Source organism: Pinus tabuliformis, chromosome 5_1 (genome assembly GCF_031772625.1).
Source record: "Pinus tabuliformis cultivar Carrire ecotype Pingquan chromosome 5_1, CPIR1, whole genome shotgun sequence".
Classification (NCBI taxonomy): domain Eukaryota; kingdom Viridiplantae; phylum Streptophyta; class Pinopsida; order Pinales; family Pinaceae; genus Pinus; species Pinus tabuliformis.
The window spans coordinates 801440079-801466302 of NC_142305.1; positions in this window are offsets into that span (position 1 = coordinate 801440079).

A 26224-nucleotide genomic window follows, 5' to 3' on the forward strand; every position below is an offset into this window, starting at 1 on the left:
CAAGATTGGTTTTACAAATATCTCAAATTGTTTTACATTAATAGAACTTAAATAAAGGACACTAAAAAATAATGAATCTATTTGGCACTATATTTATGGATTGATGGTGAAAAAGAAGAGAAATTTGAATTTGATAGCAACTCTTAATTAATGATGAGGATTCCAAGTCACTAACTAAGTCCTTCATCTGTGCATTCTGCCCTAGAAATTCTGCAAAATTAAGGTCCAGTGATACCTTCTTATATCTCAATATGAGATATATATGTAAAGAGTGAAAGAGGTTATTGTATATATGTAGGTTGTTGAGCTAAACCTTTCTCAATTTCCCAAAATTCATCTTCAGTTGTTCACAATATTCTCTGCAAAACTATGACTTAAAGAGGGAATTTCTGGAAAATGTACCATTTCTGCTCTGTTTTTCATCTATCTTCACTTTGATTTTTCAATCTGATACACTTTTACTGATACTCTTTCATCTGATACACTTTCAATTCAATGATTTTTCAATATCTTTTACTTTGTTTTTACTTTTACTGTACATTTTAACTTTTTACTCTGTATTTCAATAGTAAATCATTTAGTCTTTTATATGTATCAGCATATGGTAATGGATATTGATCAAGTTTATGTAATTTTGATATGTTTGTCTTTCGACTGTATGCTCTATCTATTTCCTTTGTTTTCAGAGTCAATGTCTCTGTGTGAATGATTTCTTTCTCTGTTCTGTGTATAACTATTTTCTTCTTCTGAATGAAGGTTTTTAAATAGATTTCCTTTCAAGTATTGGAGTAAACAAGTTTTGTGACTAGTATCAAAATTGTTTATCGAAGATCTAGTCTTCTTCTAATTACGTGCAAAATACAACAATCATTAAGAAAACAGAGGTTGGTAGGAAAGGCAATTGATGGCTTTATTGCATACGGATGTCTAGGGAAGGAGTCATGGCAATGTTTTTGAATGTAATCATAGGTTGACTTGTGTTGTAGAGGTCCAGGGTGGCGCTAGAAGGGTTAGATAGGTTTTACTATGAAACTAGGCAAAAGGAATGAAAACGAGGGTTTTAAAGGTTTTAATGGGAAAATTTTTAAATTTGGCACAGGATTAGTTAATTGAACAGTGATGTTCTTGTATAATGTGGGGAGGCGGTTTTCCAAGCCATCGCACTACTTTTGTGGTGAAGGTAATATTGTGGAGGGGTCACCCAATCTACCTCCATGCCTAACACGTAGCATTTGGGGTTCAGGGTAAAACCACTTTATCAGGCGGGTAACGATTGGCCATTGGGTGCAGTCGATATGGCTGTGTGCCATTTGATTTGGGCACAGATGATCGAACAGTAGTCGGGTGGTAGACTAGCATGGAGGAAATGGATGGTGGTTTGGGGGGGCCCAGGGGCCTTAATTACGGTAGATTTTGATTATTGCAGGGTTAATCATCGGGTTAGGGGATCATACGGGCTTTAATGAAGATTTAACTTAACTTTGCAAAGAATTTATGGGTTAAGTGGGTTTCATCAGGGGGGAATAGAATAAAACTATAGTTTATAGTTAAACTATGGGTGGGGATAATACATAGGGATTTATTTATATAGGAGAAATGGGGGATTATGGGAGATATATAATTAAATTAGAAATTAATATGAAATGAAATGAGCGGAGATGAAAATAGTATTAAGTGTAATGTAATATTTGTACATTTCCTCTACATACACTTAACTTAGGATAAAATCTTTTGTGGGTTTTCGAATGAAATGAGATTTAACATGGTATTTCTCACTTTTCATAGGCTAATGGAGTTTAACCTTAGGAAAAAGAGTTTTATTATGGAAATGACTCTTATGAAGGGAATTCTAACACTTGATGTCCATAAGTCATTAAGCTAAGGGTCCAATCCCACCAAAAGTCAGAGAAATGCTATGAGCCTTTATGGCTTGAAGGATTAAAAGTACTAGAACATGCTTGTGGGTAGGAAATTATTAAGTATAGGAGAAAAATGACTGAGGGGTAGTTAATTAATTAACTTGTAAACCTTTGCTTTTACCTTCATAATTGATCATACATATTAGCACATATGTCTAAGCATGATGAATTTGTTTTGATCCAATCAAATTTATACTTCAGCAACCTTTCTTCTACTTACCCATTACCTACCCTAACATTTTATTCTTCTTTATACTTATTTGGGTGCATTTAGACTAGTGAACCCTTATCATCCATTTTTCTTTTGAAAAGTAATATATATAATTCTAAACTTATATCATCCAAGGGCTTAGATTAAGCTGATGAGCTCCTTTTCTTTTCTCTACCTATCTAATGATCTGCCAAGATTAAACAGTTTGGTTAGATTTTATTCTCTAACTATAAACACAAAATTCAAATCATGAAATAACCAAGATTAGACAGTTTGATTACCATGGATTGTGGCATGAATAAAAAGCTGCACATAATCATTATTATGCATAAAATTAAAGAAGAGTGGAGTTTATACTTGCACACTTTCATGGTCTCTTTTTGTTTTTAGGATTCATATATTTTCATTTTTTGACCTTCTTTTATTCTTTTTGTCCTTTGATATTTATTTTAGGACATATCGTCTTTACATTTTTTAATTCTAATATAATAAAAGGTTGCAGAAAGAAAAGGTATGTATAATATTACAATACTGACCATACTCAATGCAAAATTATGAATCCTATTATTATAGGACCCTAACAGCTGGCACGAGAGTCTTATTTAATTTCTTGCCTATAATACACATTTCTTTCTAAATCTCTTCCCAATTCAAGTCCATTTCTCCTACTTGCTCCAACAGGTGTTGCAGTGTTTAACATAAAGGTGCTTACAATCCATTCTTCACTTCACATTCCTTTAGTGCCAATTCATCCTATTTATGGACAACCACTTCTCCATCTCCAAGAAAAACTTCATCATGTCAAATACATTTTAATCGATGAAATGAACTTTATTGGCCCTAAGCTTCTTTTTAGAGATAGACACTTGCTTAAGGGGGGTATTTCCTTCATATTTGAATGCGCCTGTCAGAAATCGGTCTATCATACTTGTTGGTGATATTGGGAAACTACCTCCTATGATGGACATCACCATGTATTTCAGCACATCATGTGACAAAGATTTTACATGGTTGTCACACTATCTACCATCTTTCGTCAACAAGGGACGAACCCTCTTCAAATTACATTCCAACAATTGCTCACGAATATCAGACATGAAACACCAACAATTGAAGATTGGAACCTTCTAATATCAAGTAAAAATACCTTTTTGTCAAAGGATGAACAACAGGAATTTGACATTGCAATCCGCATATATCTAACCAAACTAGTTGTCGATTTTCACAACAAACAAATGCTCAAAAAGTTGAATATGCCAATTGCACATTGCTACGTAGAGAAAAGGAACCACCATCCTACTGATGCACACGAAGAGGCTGAAAAATTGGATGAAAACATTCTCATTTGCAATCAACAATAGGTTTTCCTCAGATGTAACTCATGGGTTGAAGTAGATATCATAAATGGAGCACTTTGAAAAGTAATTTCCATTTTCTATGTAGCTAGATCAAAACCTCCTCAATTACCATCGTTTGTTGTTATTGAATTCTTCCAATACAATGTCCTCCATGGGATGTCTTCAACCCATCTTATGTTCCACTTTCCCCAGTAATGTGAGGGTCTTCCAGGAAAATTCCCCTTCGAATGGAATGGGGTTTGTCAATACATAAATCATAAGGAATGAATTTTCAAAAGGATACAGTGGACATTAGCAACATAGACTAATAATGCTTAACATTTACTTCTATCTCTAGAGTTCAAATGTGGGCTGATCTTTGCATCTCTTCACCATTTACCTTCAGCCACGACTCCCGCGTGCAAGGAAATGCTTACATCAAGTGTAGGCAGAAAGTGAAATCAGTACTGACATCAAAGTCTTTACAACCACCTCCAGTCTCATCACTGCATCTAGCCCCTTTTTGTTCAGTTTCAGTAAGCATAATTTTCATTCATTTTGACAATAGTTTCTTTCTTTTATTGATAGTTGATGCAAAACACGGTTAAAATTCCATACAATTTCCCCTTTCTACAAAATAACATATTGTGTGCATTCGTCTTTAGAAAGAAAAGGACAAACTTTACAAGTTTGCATTTCACTGATTATTATGAGCATACTTTTACAACTCTACTTCAAATCAATCACTTTCAAAAAGACTTGACAGTGCAATAGAAACTAAAATATATGTTCTCACTTGCTACTAAATCTCTCTTCATCTCTCCAAGGAGTGACTTACCATAGAAGTTCACAACATTTTTTCCGAACAACAAAAGCACCCAAAATGAACAAACTTTCCTAACCATTATGGTAAAAAAGACAACACTCCCAACTTGAATTTATTGTAATCATATTGATAATGGGTACCCCTATGTATTTGTAACTACCTTTTGGATCATTTGTTCTTCCACTTTTTCTTATCCTGTCATTCTGTTTTATTTTTCAATTTGAATTAATCTTTGTTTTACAACTTTTTTTTACTATTATTTAATTAGAATAATTGAAACAAATAACCCATGAGTACAACACTTGCATTTTCATGTGACTTTAGCCCTTTTATATTGAACTAACCCCTTCGATTTCATTTCAATAAGAATATTTTTTATTCAATTTTAAAATAGAAAAAAAACGACAATTTTTACAAGGTCGCAATTTGGTGATTGATATGAACATGGTTTTACAACTCTAATTCAAATAAAATACTTTCAAAATGTTTGCAACAAAAAAAATAAAAAAATAAACTACTCTCACTTACTCGTAAATCTATTTTCATCCTTGAAGGCATATTTTCTGATATGCCATTGCCTCTGACCTCCGATATCAGAGAACCTGCGAGATTATCATATCACAATAGTAAAATCCAACCCTTCATCGCATATTGGAGAGTGGGGATTTTGAATCATGTCACATAACAAAAATCACCGATAGGGAATCTTCGATTTTCTAAAGTGGAGTCTAATATGCCATGTGGCCTCCTCAGGTAGTGTTTATTATAATACGCCAAAACTTTTAAAAGTGCTATGATTTAGGTATTTCAGAGTTTTGATATTTGCTGATAATTACAAAGAACCAATGCTATATGTATTATATTTTTACTATAGATTATTTCTAAAATAATTCCTCCAATGTAATACCTCTAAGATAACTCTATTATCAAAAGGTTCCTCCCACGAATAGACTACAACCACTCTATGGATTTCCTGCCACATCATTCTGACCAGTCACGTGAGGGGAAATATGGTTCCACCAATCAAAAGCCTCCCTTGACTAGGGTTTTGACTATCATAAGGATAAAGTTATCCCCAAATTTCCTTTAAGTTCATAGCCTCATTCATATGCATCGCAACAAAACCTTCTCTCTGATTCTTGTCATCACTCGACCAACGAACCTTGTCTTTGCATCACGTAGTATCTTAGCTGAAGAGCTCTAGAAACTCGCCAGTTATAGTGTCTACTATTGTAAAGGATTCGTTGAACCAATATTGTCGACTATGTCTCTATCTCAGGAATATTATACACTCTCAGACATGCTTCATGGTTCGATGATGATACCTTTGGTTATTATGACAATCTATGACACTATCCCTCCTAATCTTGGGTGATATGTTCTCCAATGGATCCGTGACGAGGGACTCTTCTCTTCCCACTAGGAAGGAATCCTACCGAAGGCATCATAGGCACTCCTGCATCACTTTCCTACCACAGTTTTGGTATGGAATCCTAAGAGATTCCTACCTCTTCTGCTACACGTTGAAAGTGCTAGACCCTATTGCGAGCCTGCAAGAAGCTCCATGGTGCTTTAAAAAAACTTTTGGTGCCTCGACAACCATCCTACGACACCAGTAATAAGTGTCCAACATGATGAGAAGGACAGGTCGCAAGCCATTTAGGAAAAGTTGGTTCCTTGTCGATCCCAAGGGGAAACTCCCGTTGACATGAACCTAATGCTTCCCATGAAACACAACAACTTGTTACTTGGAAAACAATAGGTATGCAAGTAGAAAAAGGCCCTAATATCCAAAGCGTCTACCATTTAATCTTCATATTAATAAAAGTGTCTTAGAATCCACTATCTTTCAAGTTTGATCGAACCTCTCATTGGGCAACCATGACATATAATGAGTTTTGTCTCTTCCTTAATGAGTTATTACTCTTTTCTGTCATGCGGTTTGTTATAGCATGCAGTTTCTTATGTTGCTTAATCTTTGTTATCATGTGGTATTTTTAGAACATGGGATTTGTTATGCCTCTTAAGCATCAAACATTCTATGTTTACCTTTGACATTCATTACACACATGTTTGCCTTCAACTTTTACACACATGCATATATATATATATATATATATATATATATATATATATATATCTATATATATATATATATATATATATATATAGATATATATATATATATATATATATATATATATATATATATATCTATATATCTATATATATATATATATATATATATATATATATATATATATAGATATATATATATATATATATATATATATATATATATATATATATATATATATATATATATATATATATATATATATATATATAATTCTTACCCATCGTGATGTACCACATATGCAAACATAATCAGCATAATGCAGTCCTTCAATCCAGAACTAGTAGTGCAATCAGAGGTTTACTCATTGGAACATTCAAAATGACACAACACAAAACTTTGTGATATGGGTCCCTTCGATTTGGAACTAATGTGATAACATAATTAACTCATTTTAATAACTTTATTGGGTCCATAATATCATAGGTTTTCATATTGGGGATAATCGATACATTCACAGTTTGCAAACTTACCCTATAATAAAGCTTTGATATAGCAGACATCAAATTACAATTAAATTCATTTCAATATCAATATCACATCCATCTTGTCGGTCATTTTAGATTATGGTACATAGCGAAAGTTCCAATAAATAGATGTGATCTTAGATTAAACTCAAATTTGTAATTATATGAGGTTCACAAGTGAATTAAAACACCATATCGGGTTCGCATATCAGAGATTGGAGAAAATTCGAGGTCAGAGATTATCGCATATTGCGACACACACCTTCGAGAATATCAGCGAGATATGGATCTCAGAGCAAGTGCTCTATTGCAAGTCAAACATCAAGGGGTCTCAAGTGCTATCATGTAACAAAAATACCGAATCATCAGCTATGCATATATGATATCATTATTTTTCTGTATACTTAACATATTTCAATTTAAACACATCGATGATGATACTAATCCAATCACATAGAATAAGATATATGACAAACTTGAGTTCAAACAAACTTGAATTAAAATAGTACTTCAGCCCAAAAACATAGCATCAATGTAAATATAATAGTACTTGATACACATTCACTCTGCTCATAATTAAAATTGATCTACTTTTTCTTTCTATTAAGACTTGTTTACAATTATAGTAGTAAAAACCAACATATTTCTCGCAAACATTATCCATAACAATGAAGGGGATTTAAATTTTAATGTCGAAACCCAAATATAGAAAATTCTATAAAAACTTTTGATGGTCCAAACAAACTAGACATGAAATAAAAATACAAACTAATAGTACAGTCCCGTTACAGCAAGTTGATCAAGACTTGGATGAAGACTGCACTGGCAATCACTACTGAAGTTCCTATATATCTGTCATCGCCTTAAACTTATGTGGATTTTCAAGCCTAATGCACATCCGTGTAGTGAATAACTCATCGTTGAGGGTTGGAATCATCTGACTGATTGTATTTATAAGACACCTCAACATCAACTATTGCGAATGTGATTTGACTAGGTTATGCGAATGGCATTTCAAGTCAAGCTTTGATAGAACTTTTATCTGCTTAGCCTTCTTCTCTGATGATTCTTTCTAGGATTATTTCAATATTTTAACATTGGCTAATATATCTTCTGGGCACTCGAAGACTAAATTTTCATTCAAGAGGTTATCATTGATTAATTTAATCACGTTGCTAGATATGTGCCTCGCACTATAGATTGCCATCTCTACATTTTTAAGCCTTATATCCCATTCTTAGATTCTTCTATCTTGGGAAGATTTTCTAATTGGCCCTTAGAGTTGTTCCGGTAGTCAATGAAATAATATATTTTCTCTTCAACTTCCTTGCCATATGTCCTGAGATCGGATAGTTGATTCACAAGTGCATCAACTAATTGACACATCTCTTTGATAATGCCTAGGTTTTCGAAAAATAGAACCTACTAATGAGCAAGGAGGTTAATTAGCTCCCGTGATTCTTTCATGGATTCTGTCATCTCCAGATTAACCCTCCATTGCTCAATCCTGCACTCTACCTACTGTATGTGGACATCCCGACTCTTCATTTCAGATTCATATTGAACCTTCAACCCATCAAAACTGGTTTGCAATTGTGAAAATTGATCTTGCCATTGTTGGATGATTCCTTGCTTTTCATTTTCTAATTTTTCTTCAAGGTTCCTTATTTTGTCATCTTTCTCCCTTAGTATTTTTTGCACTTCTGCGTCCTTGTCAATTGTTGCAATAGCATAGGCTCTTCCATATTGTGATAGTCTCCCAAGATCTTAAGCAATGGTCACTTGGGCATCTTTCCACAATACTTCAAAAGAAGTATTTATAGGGATCAAAGCTTGCCTCTGTTCAGTGCTTATCCTCTTTCTCTGCCTGATGACTATTGCTTTGTGTTTCAGACTGTAACGTATGTCCAGAGGAGGAATCTCCTCAATATTGCGAATGACCTCAGAGGTTGGAATAATTTCCTTAGAAGGTTCAACAATGAACAATCTCTTGTCAGTGATGACAGCAGTCTAAGCAATCTGTGTCTACGATGAAATTTATTGTTTTTTAGGGTCACTCTCTTTAATAAACTATTCCCAAATCCCATCTAGACTCTCTTATGTCACTACCATCTCTGCCTTTGAATTGCTAACTACTATTGTTTTAGGTACATGAACTACATCTTGACTCTGAGATGTGCTCACTCATGTGTCTTGTTTTGTGTTCTTGTGATTTCGATTCAAAATTTCACTCAACAATTGGGAAATCCTTTTAACCCTATATTGATGAAACTACACTAATTCCTCGGGGTTGATCTATCCTATTGGTCCTCTTTCAACCTCTTAATAATTTAACGATGATTGAAATAAATCATCAAATTTATCACGCTCATTTGTAAATTTCTTGCTATTTGCCTGTGTAGTAACATTTTTTTGTAGTATCTACTTGATCATACTATCGATTTGGAATGGTTGGAAAGTTCATTAGCTAGATTTCCTCCATATCCTTAGTAGCATTCTTGAAATTTTATAAAGAATAGAATCCACATCGATATGGAAAAACATACCACATTGCCTTTTTTCTTTCTTTCGTGACCTTAGACAGGCCACCTTCCATAGTCTGGTAGGTTATTTCCCAGGCTAGGATCTTATCAGGGACATACAAGGCCAAGACATGAGTCTATGAAAGGTAGCCAAAAACCCGAAAATAGGTAAATGATTCCTCTGCAAACCATCTTCCAACTGATAACAAGTCAATATTAACTTCAATGGAGATTTTAGGGCACTTCTCATTGATAACAAACTGGTAAATAGGAAGGACAACGCCATGGCTAATCTTGTAAAAATGGGGTCCGTATTTTGACCCCCATAAAATATCATGGTAAATGTGAATAGGCTAACGGTCTTCAATAGTGCATTTCCATCCCATGGATGGAAAATCCGAAGTGAAACAAATACAATCCATAATGTAGGCACTCATGTAGAATGGGACAGGAACAATTTCAGTAAACTTATGCTTTTTCCGATATTCTAGGATTACATTGATTAGGTTGTTGGATGGAATAGTTCCCTAGTCCATTATATAACCATCAGAGGTAGCTTCAACTAGGGATGCCCATTGGTATGAAAACTTATGGGTATTCTCATAGCTAAACAATCTACACCGCATTGTAGCAACAAAACAATATGGTACATTAATAGAGGCTATAACATACATACCCTTTTCCTCTCACTTATGCTTGCTAGAGTTTCTTATCCATCCTCAAATCCTAATGATGTTATTAATTCAAAACACTGATATCATATGATATTTCTTCTTAGCTACTGGGAGGTGGGACATTGTAGACATTTCTTTTGCAATGAAAGAGTCGATGTTTGTCTATCTCTTGGTCATGAAGTTCCTAACTGTGATGTTCATATAATCAATGACCCACCTGAGCATATCAATATAAGGAAATATTATTGGGCGAGCACCAATTCTATGGAGAAACAAATTGTCCACATCACTGTATGTAATTTCTGAAACAAGAACCCTATTCTCTATTGTAACTATTCTTTCTGTGACTTTTAGCACTTCATCTTCAAAAATATTATACATGGACTCCCAGCTAGATGCCCCAACATCTGAGATGCATGTCATGCTGGCAAATAGCCAAGGGATTTTAGTGACCTCAAGAGAATGACCAACTAGGTTTTGTTGAATGAAAATTTTCCTTCCAGGTTTAGCTGGTCGAGACATTTCTCGTGAATTCTACTTATCCGGACTAGCCTGCGAGGAAAAAACACAAGAATGACCAGCACTTGCACTTAGAGAAAATTACCAATTATGCATGAATCCAATACTTTTATGAGCCAAATCATCAGGAATCCTTAGTATTAATGAAATAATTTACAATATCGAAAGCCATAAATTCCTTGCATTTCTCCATTAATTTACAGAATGTCCATCCACGTGGCCTTTGGCACACATAAGCGTTAATGACAATTTTTATCAGAGAAATAACATTGTTGTCCCAAAAAAACTTGTGATCTCCTCTGTCTCCAGAGCCGATTATTTTTATGTGAACATCTTTAATATAAAATTGCATCCACCCTTCATCACAACTTTTCTAACGAAACCTTTGCTTATATCCATCGATCACTGATTGTGATATGTCTTACTGTACGCATCAACTTTACTGAATATTTTAATCGAAAAATAAAATGGTTGTCCTAGAAAAACTTGCAATCTCCTCTATCTTCGAGCCTAGTGTAGTTTATCAAAACATGTTTAATATAATATCGCATCTGCCCTTGATCGCATCTTTTGGAATGAAACCTTCGCTTGCATCCGTTGATCTCCAATTGCGATATGCCAATAGCCCTTACCTCCTTTCAACTTTTTCTGACCATCGTGGGAGCCCCCAAATTGGATCCCTCTCTATCAAGAATTTTCATTCAGAGGTGTAACCTTCATGGATGACATGTCAATTTACCTACCAACCGCTAATCACCTTCTACATTTGTCCCTTTGTCCTATAGCTCTTCATGCGACCATAGTCTAGCCCCCGTATCGAAACCCTTCAATCGGAGGTTTCACTTTGATTCATAATATGCTTCAACCATCGATCTATGATCTCCCATACGTAAAACCATCACTGCCACGTATCTGCCACATGTTGACTTGTGAGTATTGCCATGCATTATCCCTTTTTGGCCTATGTGAGCCTTGAAACTAGTGAATCCAACTGCAACATATCAATCATGTTGGCACACCATTGTCACGTGTCTCTTATCATATCTAGTCTTTTTCTACCACGTGTCCCTTCGAGAGGATAAAGAAAACACCCAAGCTTCTTTCGTTTAGCACACAAATCCTTTGTTAATTTCTTATCGCCCATTGTGGCACATTAACAATAGCGGCCCATTCTCGGCAAGTTCACTCTGCCTAATATTGCATATTTTGGATGCATGTAATGTAAAAACCTCTGATACCTAATAAGTTGTATTTCTGGCTCAAACATGGATGACATCACGGTCTGCATGTCTTATTAGCGCTGCTTTGTGCATCTGAGTGCAAATGCTAGTTTATAGAATTGATTAATAAAATTAAAACATCTAACTGCATATCACCCATCAACTAAAGTCCACTCCTAAAAGCATCAAAATATTTTATAGGGATTTGATGTAGCTTAATGTTCATTAATTTCGTTGTTCCAATTAGAAAGAATATATACTCCACACTACTTCGTAGTCTAGCTCATAGACCTAAAACAACTGATATTAGGAGGAACCTTTACTAAAAATAAATGACAGTAGCAACTCTATGCACTAAATTTTAAATTTCTTGAATTACATAAATAAATTCCCTACTCCATGTATTACCTTGTCCTTATATTTGATGCATATTAGGCAAGATAATTTAAAAAGATTGGTCAACTCATGACCATCAAGCAACTAATATTATTATAGAGACCATCAAAAATAGATGTAACCAACAAATCAGACCTAAATTTTTAATTGGAATTATGGAAGCAAAAGCCCTACTGCAGCTAGGTGATTAATTCATCGTTGGACATTTTAAGTCTATGATTTAGACATTTATCATCTATATGGTAAATTATTTGCTTCCTCATCTTTTTATCTTCTTATTTTACAATTATGCCCCTATATACCCTATTCATATCAATTAACATTTTTTCTAAACAATGAACTCAACCATCAAGTACCTAATATAATCATTGATCATGTTTTTGTAAAAACCAATGGAATTGATAGAATTGTGAAGGCCAAGACCTAGAAATCCATGACAAGCCACTCCCATCATAATTTGAAATCTGTCGCTTAGTTGTTCATTACAGCAATGATCAATTTGCAACTACAAAAATATCATGTCAAAGAACTGTATCAAATGAGACACTGAAGCTGTAATACTCAAATCTCATTTGTGTAAATAAACATCCTTAGCTTAAGTAAAATTCCGAGTTATTACATAATAGAATCAGGTCAGACTTCAGGCTCTAGCAATATTTATCAGGATCAAAACTTTTCCGATCCATTCCTATCCAAAATAATTAACTATTTAAGAAACGTATCAAATATTATTAATAATTACATCCCACCAAATGTATATATGCATATTGTAGCACTAAGATATATTCCCTCGATAAGCCCTAATTAATTAGAGCATCCATCGCCTTGTTACTACTTATTACTACACAACTTACATTCTGTTACATCCCATTTTCATTCAAATGTGCAAAAGAAAATAAAATCATATATTCAACAATATTTTCATAAAAATGCAGTAAACAAAGTCCTTAATAGGTCAAGTTGTGAAGGGGTATAAAGCCACAGTTTTGAGAAATTAATGGCATTGCCCGTAATCACAAGAACCTAATAACCGAGAGCTACTAATCAGCAAAAGCAAATGCTATAGATTTTTTTTTTTTATGGACACACATGTAACACAGGATGACAAGATGAAAATGAAATTGTAGGCATAAAACAATGAACTACACCTCTGCAGATTTGGTTTGAAAACACGGACTCCAATCCAAAATGTTAACTCAAAATATCATCAATAGTTGTGGTAACAAAATCATTTTGAAAGATTATTGGAATCCATGTAGCTAGTTTAGCCGTTCTTGAATAACAGGAACACACATTATTTTGAAAGGTTATTGGAATCCATGTAGTTAGTTTATCCACTATTAAATAGGAGGAACCGACATATCGTCCAAGACACTAGTTACTCTTTTTGGAAATAAAATGATGCTTCTACCACAAGAGATACTTGATTACTTGTTTATTCACGAATAACCAAAAAAATATAAAACATATATTGTAATCCATCCATAATTCTCGGTTGATATGTGTGCCTATCTCATAAAGGCTACAGTCATAATGAAACAAAGGTTAAGTTTTCAAAAGAGCCATAACCTACAATCTACCAAAAGTGCAACTTCCATTAGAAGGAAACATACCTACACAAGACGGCACAGAAAAATTATTTATGAGAACCGGACATGTCACATCTCGACCAACATGATTTTTTTTTTTTTTATCGATCAGTAGAAATAGTAATTGCATAGACTACCGAGACTGCCATGCCATGCTAAGCTCAAACCCCTTCGTTGTCACTATAAATGCTGCATAACAATTTCTACTTCCTGCAAGTGCAACCTCAGGCTAGATGGACTTGAACTTAGGCTGAGCCAACCCAATATCGTCCAAATGGCACCTTTCAAAAAGGTAATTGGCTGGATGTTAATTATAACAAAGGCTGACGCATCATGGACACACGCAGATGAAGGATGGAGGACTTTGGTATATGATGAAATGTGTATATTATAGTGAACATATGCATCATCTTCCATGCAGTAATATGCATTTCGTGAATTATAGGAAAGAATATAAGCATGAACTTTGAAAATTCTTTAAAAATGGAAGCTATTTAGGCTCTAAACTAATGCATAACAGAAAATGAAATCAAATATCAATATGCAACTAGAACAACAACATTCCTGAATAGAAATAATTTAATCAATTGTCCAAAAAGGAAAAATGCAATTCCTTCTTAAGTATAGTAGGATGCAGTTTTAGAACCAGCAATCTCTATACAAAGATGTCAGTCCAATTAACCAACCAAAATAAATCAATGTCTAAAATAATGTACAACTTTTATATACATACAATCAAATACAAATCAGGTTGTAACACACCTACTGCATTATTAGACCTCCTATATATTCATTGAAGGATAAAAGTCAATGTCCTACCATGACCATGTAAGCATTATAATTCAAGGTATACCACGTATCACAAGCATTGTTAAAACTCTAGTACATGGTAATATTTGATTTTCGTTTATTTAAGTGATTATAAAATACCTAAAACATTTCCATAATATTGAACAAGATATTGAAAAGTGGATTTCATGTCTTTTAATGATCTTTCCTCCTATATATTCATTGAAGGATAAAAGTCAATGTCCTACCATGACCATGTAAGCATTATAATTCAAGGTATACCACGTATCACAAGCATTGTTAAAACTCTAGTACATGGTAATATTTGATTTTCGTTTATTTAAGTGATTATAAAATACCTAAAACATTTCCATAATATTGAACAAGATATTGAAAAGTGGATTTCATGTCTTTTAACGATCTTTCCTTAGTGGGTTATAGTACAAGACTTGAAAGGTATCACACATAGAGACATGTCTATTACATAATCAAAAGAAACAAGATTAAACTAGTGTGTAAAGGGTGCTTATGTGAGGATTATTTCAAGCCAAAACAATAATCCATTAAAGAGCACAAAATAATGGCTGCACTATAGCTAGAATTTGAAGCATAGATTAAAAACATCCCTAAGAACAGTAGGCCAATTAATTTAAAATATAGAGAAATACATAAGCAATATTTAATGTATTCAAAGATAGAAATAGAGTCCATGAAACAACACAAGACTAATAAACCTTGGACTAATATAATATCCATTAATATGAAAGGTTATAAGCTATCAATCACCATGGATTCAACAAGCATATTTTCTCAAAATATATATATCAAATGGAAAATAGAGAAAGAAGAAAAATTACATATAAGGCCAAATCTTATGCAAGAAGTGCAATGATATGTTGAAATTAATAAAACTATATTTTTTGGAAGACGTTGAAATAATATAAATTGCAGATTATGTCTATATGGAAAATTTTCCTCTACTAAGAATCCTATCCGAGAAATTTCCTAATCTAAATTATATAAAAGCTAAAGATTGGATAAAAAAAGAGAGTCAAAATAGAAACTAGCCCTCATGGAAGCTCTTAATTTTCCCTCCCTTGTAGAGAGCATATATCCAAGGACAAGATTTATCAAGAGGGACTATCTTTAATCATTTCACATAAAATTGCTTTATTTCCAATATATACCACTGGAACCAATTGAAAAGCAGGATTGCTCATACTTTCATTTACCTCCTTTAATTGGAGGGAGGGCTATGGATAAAACATGTGAACAAATAATTATTTTCTTACTAAATCAGAGATCGCACAGTTAGAATATATCAACATCCCATATAAACTGGCCTCAGTTATATAGGCATTGGGTCCTTTTGATCAAAATGCCTAAAAATGCTAAAAGAAGAAAACTTCTTGGAGTCGTAGATAATATTCAGAAGTATAGGTTATCCATATAATTTCATCGACATGAAGGCCATTTGAAAGGAGTCGCTGAGCCATCTCATGGAAATAAACCATGTCACTATGTTGTTTTTTTTTTTATGAATATGTTTCCACGGACAATGTCGAGGAAAGTAGCATGCGGTTGAAAAAGAAACATGCTCTCTATGCGCAAGACAGTGTGTGTGAGTCAACTCTACAATAAAATCATGGATGAAAAATAAAAGAACCTGTAAAATTAATTGTATACTATCACAGACCCATATAAACCTAGACATAATATGCACCTTAATGCACTTCAGGCCCAAAATCAACTTATATCATCTTTAACAGGAATTTATTTCAAGAAAATCATTTCATATTTCTATGCATTGTAATTTAATATCTGAACTTATTAGCTCTGACCTAATTTTATTTATCTAATATGGAGAATTCAATAGGTTTTATAATTAAATAAATCATTTCCGTAAGATTTTTGAGGCATTCATTTTGAAGAATTTGTTTCAATTACAATATGTTGAATATGTCCAACATCACTTGAAAGTGGGTCATTGTTTCGTCCACAACACTTTTCATGCAAGGTATAAAATAAAGTTGTTGTAGGAAGGATTGTCAGCTACAAATCATAGTTGATCTTGAAGTTCCATAGTATTAGGAAATGCCTTAAAATAGCACACCACTGTGCTATTTCTAATCATACCTCTAGATGTGTGGCTTCTGTAATTGTCATCCCATCCTTTCAATATTGTAAGTTGTCATATCTACAAGATTATTTCTCCTTAGTTTTACTACCATGTCAGGGACCATCAGTTTCATGCCTTGTTAGAGTCTATTTCTATAATATCCCTCTTTTTCTTGTGTTTTGTAAAGTCATAATGACTAAGATAAGATAATTAGTAGTGAAAATACTGGCAATAATGGAAGGTTGGAGAACTCATGTTTATGATAATGTAATTATTTATGTGGAATTAATAATTAAGATGGTTGAAATGAATTAGTTGGAAAGAACAAAAGAATATTGAGATCATTACACTGATCCTTTTTCATGGAGAAAGGACTAGATTAGAAAAAGCATTAAAAATGTTGAACTTTCCCAATTCAATCCGAGGAAAAATCATCTTGTAATGGAACTAGGTGATTTCCTGGATAAGTAGAGAAAGGAATCTAGGAAAATCACCCAATGCAGTGGGGAAACAACACTTGAAGGGGTGGAAAGGTGTTGTAACAGATAAGGGAAGGCTTTAAACGATGAAAAATTTGAAAAAAGAATCCTTTTATCAGAAAAATAATCCTAGGCTATGAGGATAAGTACATTCCCAGAAAAGGGATGTCATTTTAGAAATTATTTTTGGAAAGAAAAATATAAATAAAACCTATACCATACAAACAGTGCTTCTTGATTCTGGGGGAAAGGTTCAATCTCAACTCGGGGGGAACTAGCGTAAAAGCTTCATGGCTGGGAGGAAAAATTGTTTTGACCTATGTGATTCGGTTATAGAAAGTAAAGTTATGGTAACAATGTACCCATTTTCCTGCTTTGATTATGTTATAAATTATGTTACAAGGTTATCTTTTGTGTCTTTTCTACAGTGAAGTTTAATAGTCATGCATATCGAAAGTTGTATGTTTACTATGTAGAAATCATTATGGTGTGTTTTTTATTATGGTTAAATATGTAGATTTACTGAGCATAAGGAATATGAAATTCTAAGAAATTATGCTCAATTAAATTCATCATAGATTGTACGGGACCTATTAATATACAGAAATGAAAATTGCATTTATACTCTGATAATATGAAATAATGAAAAATATGTTTATGGAATTAATTGTGCAGGTGATTTAGAGGAAATGTATATAGTAAATTGATTATGCTTATCATTGAACCATACAATGATTACGGATATGATTATTTATGCTTACCGTGTTTAGAAAATTAAGTATATTAACTAATTTCATTGGATAATAACCTCTTTTCGTAAGGAGATCATGAAGGAAAACATATATGTATGGGATTGAGACTACATCGAGAACCTGTAGGAACCTGGGTTTCGCCAAGGTAGCCTAAGTTTGTAGCCTAGTGTGTCCTATATTGGTTCACAACACACCTAGCAAAGGGGAGAAAAATAAATGTGATGGAAGGAAACTGTAAGTATCTTTCTCAAAGAAGTAGGGATAACCCGGATGTACTAGGAAGATAGTCATCACCCTGTAACTGGTATTCTTCCTCATATATCAGAGGGAACCTAAGGGATTCTAGAAATTTATGATTCAAGGAGATCTAAATGTTGCAATGAAAATAAAAATCACTACGAGCAGGATTATTACACCTAAGTATTGAATGAAATAATAACTCTAGTGGACTATGGAGAGTCACTAGGATAGACAAAACTAAACAAGCCAGCTTAGTTAGGTAAAATTGTAGTATAACCATTTCTATAAAAGGATCTCAGTACATCGGTATATGAAATAGATATTAATAATACATTATATGGCCATCACGAAGACAAAGGCCCTAAATACCAATGTCATAAGGGAGGAAACTTAGACAATTGCATAATGAATACCATAGTCACATTATGTGGCGAAAGTAGACTACTTTGATGTCTTTTCCCAACAATTCCAACAACAGAATCACAAGGAAAAAGAGAAAAAATATACATATAACGAGTATATTGACATAGAACTTCCGTTAACCATAAACCATAATTGTTAAGGAAAGAATTACTATAACTGTTGAAGAAGAATAGAGGCGTCACATATAGAAAACTAGCATAGACTACCATATGATTTACTCACAGGAACTGGACATCAAGAAAGACAAGTATTTTAAACGAAACAACTAGTTGCAAATAACCAAATATGTATATAAGAATGTCATATAGTGCAGATAACAGGATGGCACTCTAGAAACATTACATTTGAATAATTTAAAGACAATGTATGAAAACTTAAATCAATTGATGTAGGAAATATAACCGACAAGATATAGCAATAACACATCCACCTCATAACCCAATTGGGTGAGGGTTGACAGTTACAAATCATATGAGAAAGAGCCAATGCCCAAATCCTGTTAGAAATGTGAGACCCCTATAGGATGTAAAGGGCAACCTTAATGGAAGCTAACTAAAGAGACAACAAAACTGTAGCTAACAACATTACTCAATGACTACTAGAACAAAAAGAAAACTAAGCAAAGACCCAATTCCATAAATAGGGTTACCAGGGTAGTGGACTCATCCAGCTAGGAAGCCCAAGCCATACATAATCCTTAGAGAAGTCGACGAATCCAAAATTGAACTGTTAGAGGATGAAAAAAGAGTATTAATTGATGACTGTAGATGAAAACCCTCCCACAACACTGTAAATCTCCTTAGAGGAAAAAATGTTACCTGCAAGTAAAGGATGTGACAATCCTCAACTTAAATCATCAAAATTTAGAAAAAAAATACAAGCTAAGTGTAGAGGAACTTAGCTAATCTAGAAATATACCTGAGAGGGGTTTCTGGACTACCAGACACTCGGAAGGATGCCTGGAAGCAACCTTGTCCTGTTAAATATCAATTGATGAAGGGGAAACAAATGGGAAAAAAGAATGAATTAAGGACAATGAAATAGGGTCGACACTAACCGAACCCATCCTACCCTATGTAAAAATTAAGAAATTGGTGGGCGAGACACTAGCAGTTCCAAAAATTTTCCACCCCAAGAATGCCCTACAGAGAAGAGCCACCATCATGTCAAATTGGTTTCCTGTAGTGAGGAATAAAAATCCTGTCAAAAGAATGGAGAAAATGATAACCTCAAGTTCAAGACATATTTAAAAGTAAAGCTACGACAAGACTAGTCACCCTACCTAGGAAGGAGCCATCAAACCCTGAAATTCGGTTGGCGCAAAGGATTAAGTATGATGGGCATGTGAAACCACCCTATAACACCACGAATGTCACCAATGCAAACCCCCATAGAATATGGAGCTTTAGCACTCTGGTTTTGCGGAAAGAAAACCCTAATACCAAGAAGGAACAAGAAGAGAAAATGGGTCGCAACCCTCTCCACTGCAAGTGGTGACAACATAAATGAAAATGCAACCAACAGATTCAAGCACTTAGGGTTAGGAGGCAGATTGACAACCATTGATTTCCTTCGAGCAATCACCACCCTTAGAGTTCTTTTGATCAAGCACCATCTGTCAAATACGCATGGAGGAGTGATCACATCAGTTTTGTGACATGGCATAGTTTCATTCACCCAAAGGACCAATGAGTCTGAACCATATTGAATACGAACATAGTAAGGGTATGGAGGGGATCTCCCTTAACCTAGTTAAATGCATGTGGGAATGAGTAGCACAAAAATTTAAATAAATCAAAGTTAGGTAAAGGAAATCAAATTCATATGCTATATATGGGAAATACCTTTGCTATGAACATATATAAATATATAGTTTGGTGGGTTGTAGCTAGGTAATGATATATTTAGGGGAAAATCTTCCACTAAAAAAGGCTTAGATATTTATTGCCATAAGACGAGATATGAGTATATAATTTGATAGTAGAAATGAGAAGTAGAACAATTAAGGGTATGGTCATTACAGGGTAAACTGATGATTTCTAAATGCTTCTTCTATACCTTACCAAAATTATATACATGTATAATAAAGAAATATTACGGATGCATCTAAGAATTATTAAGACTGTCACTATGGAATACTTAAAAAAAAATGAGGAAGGGTCCATGACAATTTCCTATCTCTTCCCAACATTGGTAGATATCATTGTGTCAATGTTTTATTTAATTTTTAAACAAAATTAAAATACTTTCACTTCACATCTCCCCTCAATCAATGCCCAGTCCCGAAACCATCCTTACAATATTTTATGGGATTGATTAAACCAAAATAAAACATTTAACTGCACATCACCAGTGAGTCGATGGCCAGTCCTAAAAGCTTCAAAATATTTTATAGGGATTCCATTGAACTTATTGTTTATTAATTCAGTTGTTCCAACTATAAAGAATATATACACCACATTGCTTTGTATTCCAGCACATAGACCTCAATCACCTGATATTAGGAGGAAATTTTACCAAAAAGAAATAAAAATAGAAACTCTATGTCCCAAACATTTAATTGATGGAATTACACAAACAAACACCCTACTACATTTATTACGTTGTCCTTAAATTTGGTTCATGTCAAACCACAATTTGGAACAAATCATGTCATCTCACTACCATCAAGCACCTAATACTATTATAAAGACCGTCAAAAATAGATGTAACTAACAACTCTAACTTTAATTTTTAATTTGTAATTATGGAAGTAAAATCCCTAATGTAGTGAGGTGCTTATTGATCACGTGGAGTTTTAATTCATTATTTATACATTTATCATCTACATGGTAAAACAATTGATTCCTCAACTTTTTATCTTCTTGTTTTACGGTTATGACCCTATATACTCTATGCATATCAATAGATATTTTGTTCCAAACAATCAACTCACAACCATCAACCATGTAATATAATAATTGAACCTATTTTCACAAAAGCCAATGGAATTTATTTAATTGCAAAGCAAAAGGCCCAAAAATCCATGACAAACCCCTACCATCCTAATTTGAAAAGGTTCTCTCAAATGAAACATTGAAGTTGCACTATTCAACTCTCATTTGCGTAAATAAACATCCTTGGCTTAGTAGATATTTGAGTTATTACATAATAGAATCAAGTCACACTTAAGGTTCGAGGAATATATTAGTTACTAGGCTCAAAGTTTTTCCCACCCATTTCAATCCACCTTACTAAACCATTTAGAAAACATATCACACAAAATTAAGAATTGTGTCCCACAAATGTATATCCATGTACAATATCACCAAGATCTATCCCCTAAATTAGCCATATTCAATTAGAGCATTCAGCCCCCTTTTATTACTTATTACTACACAACTTACATTTTGTTATATCATATTTCTATTGAGATGTGACAAACAAAGGATAAGCATACATCAAACAATATTTTTAGAACAATGCAGTAAACAAAGTCCTTAACAAGTCCAATTGTGAATGGATCTAAATCCATAGTTCTGAGAAATCAATGGCGTTGGCCACAAACAAAATAAGTAAACAACCCAGAGCTAACCATCACCCCAAAAAAAATACTGTATAGAAATTTTATGCTTTGCTAGACAATCATGTAACACAACATGACGAGATGAAAATGAAAATGTAGCCATAAAATAATGAACTACATCTCTGCATATTTGGTTTGAAAACATAGACTCCAATTTAAAATGTTAACTAAAAATGTCATGCATAGTTGTGGCAACATAATCATTTTGAAAGAATATTGGAATCCATGTAGTTAGTTTAGCCGCTATTGAATAATATGAACCGACATATTATCCAAGACACATCATTTTGAAAGAATATTGGAATCCAAGCAGTTAGTTTAGCCACTATTAAGTAATAGGAACCGACATATCATCCCAGCCACAAGTTAATCCTTTTGGAAAGAAAAAGGATTATTCTATCACAATAGGTACTTGATTACTTGCTTATTCACAAAAAACTAAAAAATATAAAACATATATTTCAACCAATCGACAATTCTTCGCCGATATGCATTCCTATCTCATAAAGGTTATAGTCATTATCAAACTAATGTCAAATTTACAACATAGCCCTAACCTACAACCTAGCAAAAGTTCCACTTCAATTAGAAGGAAACATACCTACACAAGATGGCCCAAAAATATCATTTATAAGAATAAGATATGTCACATCTACACCAAGATATTTTTTTTTAATCGATAAGCAGAAATAGTAACTGCAGAGACTCCCCAAACTACCACGCTAAGGTCAAAACCCTCGGTTGTCACTATAAACGCTAGATGAAAATTGCTACTGCATACAAGTGCAACCTCAGGATAAATGGGACCTGAACCTGCGCAAAGCCAACCCAATATTATCATCCAGCTTGCACCATTTAAAAATTTAATGCGTTGGATTCCAATTATAACAAAGTTCAAAGCATCATGGACACAAGAAGATGAAGGAATTTGATATATGATGAAATAGGTATATTATAGTGAACATCTGGATCATGTTCCATGCTTTAATTTTCGTTCTTTGAATTGCATAAAAGAATATAAGAATGAAATTTGAAAATGTTTTAAAAATGGAAGTTATTTAGGTTCAGAAAGAACATTTTCCAAATTCCCTCAAAATGATAAACTAATGCAGAACAAAAAGTGGAATCCTATATCAATCAGTAATTGAATGAAAACATTTTCCGAAATAATTGAATAAATTGTAGAAAAAGGAAAAGTTCAGCTCCTTGCTAAACACAATGAGATGCACTTTTTTAGCCAACAATATATATATATATATACAAAGATGATTGGCCAATTGACCAACCAATAAAAAGCAATGTCTGAAAATACCTATAATTGTTTTATAGGTACGATCAAATACAAGTCAGGTTGTAACGCACCTAGTGCATTGCTAGAGCTCTTGTATATTCATTAAAGGATAAAGCTCAATTTTCTACCTTGACCATGTAAGAATTAGAATTCAAGGCATACCATGTATCACAATCATTCCTAAAACTCCATTACATGGTAATATTATATTGTTCTCTATTTAAGTGATTATAAAATAACTAAAACATTTCAATCATATTGAACAAGATATTTAGAAGTGCATTTCACGTCTTTTAATGGTATTTCCTTATTGGGTTATAGATAGTACAAGACTTGAAAGGTATCACACATGGAGACTTGTCTATAACATAATCAAAGTAACAAGTTTAAAATAGAGTGTGAATGGTGCTTCTGTGAGGATTAGACCAAGCCAAAATGACATGCCATGAAAACGCACATCATAATGGAAACGCTCTAGCTAGAAGTTGAAGCATAGATTAAAATTATCGCTAAGACTAGTAGAAGAGTCCATTTAAAATATAGAAAAAGAAAAAATAAATATCTAATGTATTTAGAGCTAGAAACATAGTCCAAGAAACAACATAAGCCTAACAAACCTCTGACGACTATAATACTCATTAATATGCAAGCTTAGAAGCCATTAGCCGGCATGGATTGAACAAACATTTTTTCTCAAAATGGAGATATCAAATGGAAAATAAAAAGAGAAGAAAAATTACATGTAAGGCCAAATCTTATGCAAGAAGTGGAACGATCTCTTGAAATCAATAAACCTAGATTTTTTTGGAAGACATTGAAATAATACAAATTGCATATTATGTATATAAGGAATCTTTTCCTATACTAAGAATCATATCAAAGAAATCTCCTAGTGTAACTTATACCAAAGCTAAAGATACGATGAAAACATAGTCAAAACATAAACTAGCCCTCACTGAAGCTCTTGATTTTCAAACGATTACAAACAACATATATCCGAGGACAACAATTGTCGAAAGGAGGGACTATCTTTTGTAATTTCACATACAATCCCTTTGTTTCTAATATATACATTGCAAACCAATTGAAAAGAAGGGTTGCTCATAGTTTCACTTGCCTTCTTTAACTGGAAAGATGGTTGTGGATCAAGCTTGTGAATGGATAATTGTTTGCTTACTACATTAGAAATCACACAGTTGAAATAAATCAACACACCATGTAAACAGGCCTCCTCCATATAGGCTTTGTGTTCTCGTAATCAAAATTCCTAAATATACTGAAAGAAGAAAACTTCTTCAAGTCCCAAATATTATGTAGAAGTTCATGTTATCTATATCATTTCATTGACTTGAAGGCCACCAGAAAGGACTGATTGAGTCACCTCAAGGACATAAACCATGGCATTGTGTTGCTTTTTTTATGAATATGCTACCATGGACACTTTTGAGAGAAGTAGCATGGGGCTCAAATATCACCTTGCTCTCCCTGCACAAAATGGTGTGTGTGAGTCAAATCTACAATAAAATCATGGAAAAAAAGAAAGACCCCTATAAAATTAATTGTATACTATCACAAACCCATATAAAATCGACATGATAAGCACCTTATTGTACTTAAGGTCTAAAAGCAACTTATATCTTCTTTAACAAGAATTCATTTCATATTTTTATGCATTATACATTAAGATGTAAACTTATTGGCTCTGGCCCAAATTTCTTTATCTAATTTGAAGCATTTGACAGGTGTTCTAACTAAATCAATCAATTCCCCAAGCTTTTTGAGAAATTAATTTTGAGGAAGTTGTTTCAATTGCAATATGTTGAATATGCCCAACACCACTTGAAAGTGGTTCACTGTTTTTTCCATAACATTTTTCGTGCAAGGTATTAAATAAAGCTGTTGTAGGAAGGATTATCTCAGTAATAACCTCGCGTTAAAAATCCATGTAATAAGGTTAATAAAGAAAAAATAAGACGAAGGTCGTGGGACATGAATTCCAAGTTGAATGTTGTTAAAAACATCCTAGGTAGGGTGTTCATTTGGTTTATTATCGCTGAGAGGAAACTGTAAAAGGAAATGGAAAAGGCTTTGAAAATGGTAGAGGAATTTATTGGCATCTTATTTATGAAAATAATGGAAGTTAGGAGAAAAGGAATGTGGAAAGTCACAAGTTGCATGTGAGGAGAAAATTGAAGGAAAATAGTGGAAATTGAATAAAATAGAGGCCTCATTGTTAAAAAGGCTTTTGAGGATCAATTGATAACCTGTTCTCAATCCAGTTTTGGAGCTCTCTCTTTATTCTTTCTCTCTCTCGCACTCTTGCACACTTAGAGTATTCTTGGAGCACTCTAGCATTGGAGGAAGGAAATAAAAGGAAGGAAAATAAAGCAAAATGAAGAAAATATCAAGCAAGGAAGAGTGGAATAAGGAAACTACAGTGGGATTACTTACAGGTATCGGGTTGCATGTATGATTTCCTTGCTAGTTTATGAATGCATGGTACGCACATGTGGGTTTTTTGTTCTCCTTCTATCATTGGCATGGGATTTTCCAGGTGTGATAGTGGTTCTTAGACTTGCTTTCCATTTTTGGATAGCCATGTTGTGATAAGGATTCTCATACTTGGTTGAGTTGGATTTTTTGATGGTTTCGAAACTGATTGGGGTGGTCTCAGGAGGAAACACAATGCTTAGGAATCCCTAGACCGATGAAGGTGGGCTTGCGGTAAGCATGGTTACATATACCCTCG